The 8,227-nt window shown below is 34.6% G+C and overlaps 1 protein-coding gene and 1 long non-coding RNA gene across 5 annotated transcripts in view; one reads left to right on the top strand and one right to left on the bottom strand.

Moving 5' to 3' along the window:
- The window catches only part of FNDC3A (fibronectin type III domain containing 3A), a 222,412-nt gene that overhangs the window by 3,844 nt on the left and 210,341 nt on the right, over nt 1–8,227 (top strand). The window lies entirely within an intron of this gene.
- The window catches only part of LOC108530739 (uncharacterized), a 27,396-nt gene continuing 21,019 nt past the window's right edge, over nt 1,851–8,227 (bottom strand). Inside the window, exons 2-3 of the long non-coding RNA XR_001885937.1 lie at nt 3,521–3,622; nt 1,851–2,585 (exon numbers count right to left, since the gene is read on the bottom strand). This is a non-coding gene — a long non-coding RNA (uncharacterized LOC108530739). The remainder of the gene's footprint in view (nt 2,586–3,520; nt 3,623–8,227) is intronic.

The raw sequence follows: 8,227 nt of genomic DNA, 5'->3' as shown, positions 1-8,227 counted from the left end.
TTTTTTTTTTTTTTTTTTTTTAAGCAATGCCTAGCAGACTTCAAATAAATTCACAATATTGTAATTCCAAAGGTTTAGAATATGGTGCATATTTATTCCATTGAGCCTTTTACGGCTTCAGTTTTATCACATTGCAAAAGAAGAAATATGGCCCCCATGTGTATTAATGTCAAGAACTACCTATTAAAAGGAAATTAGTGGCCATTAATGTTAAAAGGCAAATTTTGTACTTTTACATGTATTGTGAGCTTTTATAATTTTCTTAATATTTTGATCTTATTTCAGAGAATTATTCAGTAGTCTCTTTTTATATCTAGATTTATTCTTACCTTTCTATCTTCCCACTATTGTGATTTTGCTTGTCTTTAATATATACTTTCAAGTTATCTGTGTAGCCTATGGTCTTCCATCAGGTTCCTTTGTGGGTGTCATCTTTCGATCTTTCCAATCACTTATCACCTGTTTACCAGTCCTTGGGCTATTTTTTCCTCCAAGATTGAGAACTGCCTCTGGGAGGTGGCATGTGCTTACAGGGTGATGTGATGTTATTAAAGTGGGGATGCAGACATAGTGTGAAGTCTTCCTTCCTTCAGGTAGTTTACAAACTAGTTGGGGTACTAGACTAATAGTATCACTAGCCAAAAATATAATATGGTATTATTAAGTTGTGTGACACCAACTGGAATTTAAAGGAAAGTGAAGCCAGTGAGGGCTAGAAAAATCCTGGAAGGCATTTGGAGGAAGTCAGAGGAAACTTAGAAACGATTTAGATAACAAAGAGAAAGGCATTCCAAAAGAGATTCACAGGCAGAGTTGGAAGTAGTACTAGAATAAAGTAGTCCAAGAGCATCCAAGGACAGAAATTGGGACGAAGAAAGAAAGTTAGGTCGAGATGTTAGCTTAAGCACCAGGGCATCAGAAGAGGAAAATAGGCAGAGCAGGACAAGGCAGTTTGTATCATTAGGAACCTATCACTGAAAGAACTATACCTCAGCTTTGACATATTAATAGCTTAAGCTTTATGTGTAATGGATAGCTTGTATGTGTCTGTTTATATGGCTTAGATCAGGGGTTGGCAAACTTTTTCTGTGGAGTGCTAGATAATCAAATATTTTAGGTTTTGGAGGCCATTTACAGTCTTGGTTGAATGTTCCTGTTTGTTTGTTTTTTATAATCTTTTAAAAACATAATTTTTTTTTTTTTTTGTGATGGAGTCTCGCTCAGTCGCCCAGGCTGGAGTGCAGTGGCCGGATCTCAGCTCACTGCAAGCTCTGCCTCCCAGGTTTACACCATTCTCCTGCCTTAGCCTCCCGAGTAGCTGGGACTACAGGCGCCCGCCACCTCACCCGGCTAGTTTTTTGTATTTTTTAGTAGAGAGGGGGTTTCACCGTGTTAGCCAGGATGATCTCGATCTCCTGATCCGCCCGTCTCGGCCTCCCAAAGTACTGGGACTACAGGCTTGAGCCACCGCGCCCAGCCAAAAACATAATTTTTACATTGTTGTCTCAAGAGCCAAACAAAAATAAGCCATCTGTGGACTGGATTTGGCCAGGGGACCTAGTTTGCTGACTCCTAGGTAATAATTGGCAAAGTAATTGTCCATATAGCACATACCATGAAATGTCTTGTATCATCTTGTCTATGTGGTGGTTTGGTGGGTTTTATGACTATCATGTATATATTTTTCCTTAAGTTATCCTAAAAGAAAATATGCAGAAATAAGTGCTACTGTAATTGTTATTTTGTGGCCAGACTTCTAACAAGAGCCTAGAATAGGTCTCAGAATTAGGAAGTGAAAGATGAAAAGCCTTTGAGTCAGGCCTTACTACAGTGAAAATAGCTACACAGTGGCTTGATTTAGAATTTGTATAAGAGTAGGTATATCAGCTGCCTGTGCTGGTTTTACATTTTTTAAAACACAGCTGGCAGGTTAAAAACCTTGTCTGGGGTGCTGGTGGTCTATAAGTGACAACAGGGGAGCAGGCAGTGGGGAATTTTGTTTTTAGAAGTAGTCTAGGATGAGTTAATAAAGGGACAAACAGTTGGACATTCTGCAGTACTCAAGGAAGAATCACTGTTATGGAACAGTCTAATAATTGATACTTACATTGATGAGCTTGAGTCATCAAGAAAAGATTGTATCACGTTCACATTAAGGCATGGAAGGAAGACCTAGAGATCTCTTTACAAATATTTCAATTAAGATTATTTTAAGATAAGTTATGGTGATTTAAAGGAGATAAATATCAGTTATTTTGAAAAGTAATTTACATGAAACCTCTGAAGTTTTTAAATTTGTAGATACGTATTTCTAAGGCAGTTCTGTTTTCTTCAGTATACTATGGTTCATGTGCCATTACCAGGTGGATAGTGATGCCTCAGGCTATGGCTGCACAAATCAATTGGCTGGGGCTACTGTATTTTTTGTGGCATCAAGAGAGTAAGAATATTCATCATGAGAGCATTTTTTCATTAAGCAGGCATCAGTACGTTCCGTATATCGGGGTTAGTAGTAGGTGCTGGAAAAAGTACAGATGTATAAGATGGGAAGCTACCTGGACGAAATCAATGATGTTTCTTTCTTCCTGTTAAAAACATTAAAAGCAACCAAACAAAATAATGAAACTTAACTTTTGTACTTTAATTTATTATTAGCATTTTTCATACTTAGGAAGTACATACACTACCACAATTTTAAGGCAGTATAAACCTTTTGATTTAAATAACAGCCTTCATAAATTGCTACTTAATACAATTTATACTTTTTAAATTTTACTTTAAGGAGAAATTCATGCCCTCCCTGTTTTTTTGTGAATGCTTGAAACAGCTTCACCATTCCAGCTGTTTCTGTTTGCTAAACAGGAGATAAAGTACCTTGGATGGTAACTCAAAAGTCTAGATCTGAGTTCCAACTTCACCACTTATTAGCTATATAATTTTGGGTTAGTTTCTTGCAATCTTGGTTTTCTAAGCATTAAAATGGAGAATAATATCTATCCTGTTTTCCTCACAGATATTGTGAGAACCCACAGAGATGTTGGAAACCATAAAAACATGAAAGTACATACCATAAAAGTGCTTACATTAATACTACTATATTGGAAGCAATGCAGCCTTTTTTTTTCTTTAAAAAAAAAAAAAAGACCAGAGTTCAAGCTTTATCCTCCAAAATTCTGTAAACATAGTATGTTTCCAGTAAACATTCAGTTTGCTCAAAAGTTTTAACATCTTTCTTGGCAAAGAGAATGCATATACAAATTTTCCATTCTTATTAATCTTTCAGTACGGTTCATATCCAGTGCCTCTGTCCCTTTTTGCAAGGGAAACTGATCATCTCTGTCGAACAACTTCAGCTGTTCTTTCCATAGTGGGGCAAAAATATGCAAAAGTGCATTCCTTATGATTTTCTTTTTTCAAGGGGAAGACTGTTTCTGTATTTATAGTAATAAGGTCTACTTCTTGAGCTCATTGAATTTTAGGCCCTATACTTGCTTATTTTAAAAATCCTGTACAAACCTACCAGATATAAGGCGGTATTTTCATTTTACAGATGAACTATACTTCTGATTGACTTCCATATCTCTTCCTCCCTCACTTCTTGATTTCTCTTATGGACTAGTTGCTGGAAATACAAAGTGCAATGTATACTTTGAAGTAAGCCTTGGTGTGAAAGTTACCTAAGTTTGGTAAATTAGATTGTGTATATTAATCAGCCTCTATCAGAAATGCTGGGAAAAAAAGGGTTGTATCTGTTTTTTTTCCTCAGAATCCATATTTTCATATATATTTGAACTTTTTAAAAGTTAAATGATTTCGCTTCACTGTCTACTTCTTCAGTGAGGGATTACTTTAATTGGTTTGTGTATATTGTCTTCTAAACCTACAGACGCATAATTTGGGAGGCAAAAAAATCTTACTTCTCTAGGGGTTCTAAACAGATATTTAAGTACACTTTAAATCACAGTTTACACTTTTATTAGAAAATAGGTACGTGCTTTGCTTTGTAGAAGTATTTGTCACATACAGCAGCTACTTTTGTTGAGCCATAACTTGAAGAATTCATTATTTTGTTTACTTTAAAATCAGTTTTTCTTAAGATTTGCTTAAATAAAAAGTGAAAAATCAAAATTTGTGATTTTATTAGGTTTAAATCTTCTAGTTTTTTTTTTTTTTTTTTGGTTTTCTTAAGACAGACATTCTCAATTATGCCTTTGTTCTTATGACTTGATTTTTTTCTGTGTAATATTTTCATTTGCAATATATACTTTAAAAAAACCATTTTTAGCATAGTACCTTCATAGTTTATGAAGTACCTTTTTGTTTCTTTAGTAATTATTAGGATCAGCTTTTCTCGATGCTTCAGATTGGTATTCCTTAAATGCCATAGTTTGTTAGCAGTTTTGTTTTAATCACTTGAACCTTACTAAAACTGGCCTAATGTGTGTGATAGAGTAGCCTTTGGGTAAAATGTAGGGGCAACTGCCCCTGCAACCATCTTTTAGGCTGCTTCCAGGATATTTAAAAAACATGAATTTATTCCGATCATTCCCCAGTTTTAGAAATTGAAATCACAACACAATTCCTGCTGCCTTAATTATAATTTCCTTTGTCTTTGAGAGTCCATACTCTGTTAATATCCTATTGTATCAACATTTCTTACCTCTTTACAACTTTGTAATATAGTATAGAGAACATGTTTCACATTAGGCAGCCATAGGATTGTTGACTTCTCATACTGGCTATATAGAAACACGAGTGTGCTACTTCACCTGTGTGAGCCTTGGTTCCTTCATTTTACAGTGTAGTAATAATAGTAGCTGTCTCCTAATATAGACTACAGGAATTGAAAGATCCTATTTAGCATGACAAGTAAAATGCTTGCCATAGCATATTTGTATCTAGAACTTTGACATACATGCCTGATCATTGTCACTCAGGCATCCTGCATATCATTCATTTATTCATTTGTCCATCATTTGTTGAACATTTAAAATGTCCTAGATACTTAGAATATGAATGTCGAATGTCACAAAAATGAATGTCACACTCTCTCCCCTTTAGAAATTTACAGAACAGGATGAGAGATAATGATATGTAAATAAATACATATTTTTAAATAATTAAAATATGTCGGGTCTTTTCACTTGTATGAGTCCTTCCTGTCTTTTAATATTTAACTGTTAATTGTTTCCATAATACCGACAGAATATCTGGTTGTATATATCATACTGTAATGTATATATATATTTTTACTTGTCTAAATCAGCTATTCAACTATGAACTCCTTGAATTTGACAAGTACTGCTGGAGTCAGCAACTTTTTTTTAATATTAGAGAAGATAGTAAATATTTTAGGCATTGTGGGCCATATGGGCTCAGTTGCAACTACTTAAACTGTGCTATAGGAGGACAAAAACAGCCATAGAAACAATGGACGTGACCATGTTCCTATTAAACATCATTTACGAAACTAGGCAGCAGACCATATTGGGCCTACAGGCTTTAGTTTGCTAACCTCTGCAATGCTGTATGCATACCCTGTGCTTGACAAATAAAAGGCACTTAGTAAATAATATGATTAATAGGTGTTAAACACTTTGTATGTTCTGGGTGCTATTGCAAAAAACTTTGCATGTGTAAGTTTACTTAAGCCTTGCAACATCTCTCTGCAGTAGATACTATCATCACCAAATGTCATAGAGTAATAATAGAAGTAGTTTCATTAAAAGGTAGGAACATGACGTTGGTCCAGAAGTCTTAGGCAATACATTAAGAACAAGAAAAATAACCTGTAAAGAAAGGGGGGAAATGTATCACTATTATTATTTAGAGTTGATGTGACTGCTTACAAATACAAATAAATATAATACAAATACAAATAAAAAATATGAGATAATGGAAAATGATTTGAGTTAAAGAATTTCAGTAAGCTGACTGGCTATAAAATAAAGTTAGAAAATTCATTAGCCTTCTTATATATCAACAATAACCAACTATGAAATACAGTAATAAGAAGTAGCAGCCTAAACTGTAAAATACTTAAGATTTTAAAATGTATAAAAGCTATGTGAAGAAAACTGCAAAAAGATGTGAATGGATGGAAGAATATTCCTGAATGTGTCAGCTTAATGCTATAAAAATGGCAGCTTTTACTAAATTATTCTGCAAAGTCAATATAGTTCTAATCAGAAATTCAACAGGATTTTAAAAATGGAATTTGACAAACTGATGGTTCAAGTTTTGAGAAGGGAGCTTGCACAAGAATGGCCAAGTAAATTTCAAAAAAAGTATAATAAATGGGAATATACCCATCAAAGGTCAAAACATTATAAAATTGCAAGTATTAAAATAAGAATTTGGGGTAGGAATAGGCATATTGATCAAAGGAATAGAATAATAAATTCAGGAGAAGATCCATGGATAAAGAAGAATTGTATGATAAATGAATGAGTAATGGAAGAACTAGTCTATAAAGGGTCTAATTGAAGTAAATCTGTCTAATTGAAGTAAAGATAGTTGGGTACCCACTTCATGACACTCTCAAAACTAAGTTTCAGGTGGACTAAATGGTTTTGTTTTGTTTTGTTTTTTGTTTTTGTTTGTTGTTTGTTTGTTTGTCTTTGAGACAGAGTCTCGCTCTGTCACCAGGCTAGAGTGCAGTAGTGTGATCTCGGCTCGCTGCAAGCTCCGCCTCCTGGGTTCAAGCAATTCTCCTGCCTCAACCTCCCGAGTAGCTGGGCTTACAGCTGCTCACCACCACGCCCAGCTAATTTTTGTACTTTTAGTAGAGACAGGGTTTCACCATTGGCCAGATGGTCTCTATCTCTTGACCTTGTGATCCACCTGCCTTGGCCTCCCAAAGTGCTGGGATTACAGGCGTTAGCCACCGCGCCCGGCCCCAGCTGGACTAAATGTTGATAAATAAAAAAGGTTTATTATTGTTATTTTTTATTATACTTTAAGTTCTAGGGTACGTGTGCACAATGTACAGGTTTGTTACATATGTATACATGTGCCATGTTGGTGTGCTGCACCCATTAACTCGAATGACAAAACTTTTAAAAGTTAATTTTAAAAATTGTTGGAGTAGAGAAGGCTTTTAAGTGAGACATCAAACTTAGATGCCATTTAAAAAGGAAGGCAAGCAATAGACTGGGATAAAATATTTGACATGTAATAGACAGAATTAATATTCAAGGTATATAAGGTGTAACTACAAATCAATATGAAAAAGATAACCTGATGGAAAATGGGAAAGAATGTAAGCAGGAAATTTATAGAAGTAGAAATACAGGTAACCTGTTAAGTTGTGAAGAAATATTATTGAACCGAATATAAATAGCTTCATCTTTTAGGAGAAAATTTGGCAGTATCTGTCCATTTTAAATGTACATTCTCCTGAACCAGAAGTTTTATTTTTATATGTCTGTAATATAGAAATGCTATCATACGTTAATAGAGAGTATTGCATGATTATTCCATGCAGAGGAGAAAGTGTATGAAGGGATACTGGAAGTAATAAGGTCATCATTAGAACAGTTAAATTATGGTGTGCCTTTACACCATAATATTAGATACTTACGAAAAAACATGAAATAGACATAGATGTACTTCTTAAGATATTTTACATGAAAGGGCAAGATACATATAATACATACACAAAGACACAGTTCATACACCAAAAAATACAATACACAAAAGCAGTGTATATGTTTTCACTTATGTAACAACCAATCCCAGAAAACCTAATACACAAGTAAGTGCAGAGAAAAAGACTGGAAGGGTACACCACAGTTGTTAGCCATAGAAATGGAAGCTGGATTAGGGGTCAGGAAAGAGTTAAAAACGATGTTTGTATGTATATTTTCAAGTATAAGCAAGTACAGCCTTGGTGATATAACAAACATAACAACACATGCAAGGCTTTGTTATGATTGGTCCTGATTAGGTCCTTTCCTTCTGGGTGGACAGCTTTGATTTATGTCAGTTTTCCCTGCGTAATTTTTAATAGCACTTCCTTTCACTTGCAGAAGCTTCCCAGTTGGTGTCTGAAGTCATTGGTGTTTTTAGAAATAGCAATTTCAGTATAGTGTTGGATCTGAAACGGTGTTAAAGTGGGTTAAAGAAGTGAGAATTCTACCAGTGACTCTTAACTTCTATAACCACAACTGCCAACCAAGACAAAATAAAGTGCTTTTTATTTTCAGAGTTTCTGTTATAAAACACT

Source organism: Rhinopithecus bieti, unplaced genomic scaffold (genome assembly GCF_001698545.2).
Source record: "Rhinopithecus bieti isolate Rb0 unplaced genomic scaffold, ASM169854v2 scaffold_7398, whole genome shotgun sequence".
In the NCBI taxonomy this organism is placed as follows: domain Eukaryota; kingdom Metazoa; phylum Chordata; class Mammalia; order Primates; family Cercopithecidae; genus Rhinopithecus; species Rhinopithecus bieti.
The sequence above is the reverse complement of the archived record's forward strand: the minus strand, read 5'-3'. Positions and strand labels throughout refer to the sequence as shown.